Source organism: Schistocerca americana, chromosome 3 (assembly GCF_021461395.2).
Source record: "Schistocerca americana isolate TAMUIC-IGC-003095 chromosome 3, iqSchAmer2.1, whole genome shotgun sequence".
Taxonomy (NCBI): Eukaryota; Metazoa; Arthropoda; class Insecta; order Orthoptera; family Acrididae; genus Schistocerca; species Schistocerca americana.
Genome location: NC_060121.1, coordinates 855,926,127 through 855,926,833, shown reverse-complemented (window position 1 = coordinate 855,926,833; position 707 = coordinate 855,926,127). Strand labels below are relative to the sequence as shown.

General features: G+C 52.2%; 1 pseudogene; it reads left to right on the top strand.

Annotated features, from left to right (window-relative positions):
• Positions 1-200: 200 nt before the first annotated feature.
• On the top strand, positions 201-318 carry LOC124608175 (annotated as a pseudogene).
• Positions 319-707: the final 389 nt, after the last annotated feature.

Below are 707 nucleotides of genomic sequence, written 5' to 3'. Positions count from 1 at the left end.
GATTAAAATCGCTCCAGGGGCTTAAGATTAGATTTTCACTCTTGTCTTTGCTCGCATACGCCATCTTCAAATACGTTTCATACACATTTAGTCTATTCCACAGGTATTTGTACACATACTTCACCCGTATGTCTAGCGAATTCGCCCCGCAATTACATTTTCCCACAGATTCATGTTTATGACGTCATACCTCCTGAACTGGTAACGGCCTTGCCGCAGTGGCTACACCGGTTCCCGTGAGATCACCGAAGTTAAGCGCTGTCGGGCGTGGTCGGCACTTGGATGGGTGCCCATCCAGGCCGCCATGTGCTGTTGCCATTTTTCGGGGTGCACTCAGCCTCGTGATGCCAATTGAGGAGCTACTCGACCGAATAGTAGCGGCTTCGGTCAAGAATACCATCGTAACGACCGGGAGAGCGGTGTGCTGACCCCACACTCCTCCTCTCCGCATCCTCCACTGAGGATGACAAGGCGGTCGGATGGTCCCGGTAGGCCACTCGTGGCCTGAAGACGGAGAGCTACCTCCTGAACTATGTGCTGAAAAATGACATAATTTTGCACGTACATCCAGTTCTATATGTGGCTACTGTCTGTGAAATGTACTGTGAGTGCCGTCCGATGTGGCCGAGCGGTTCTAGGCGATTCAGTCTGGAACCGCGCTACCGATACGGTCGCAGGTTCGAATCCTGTCTCGGGCATGGATGTGT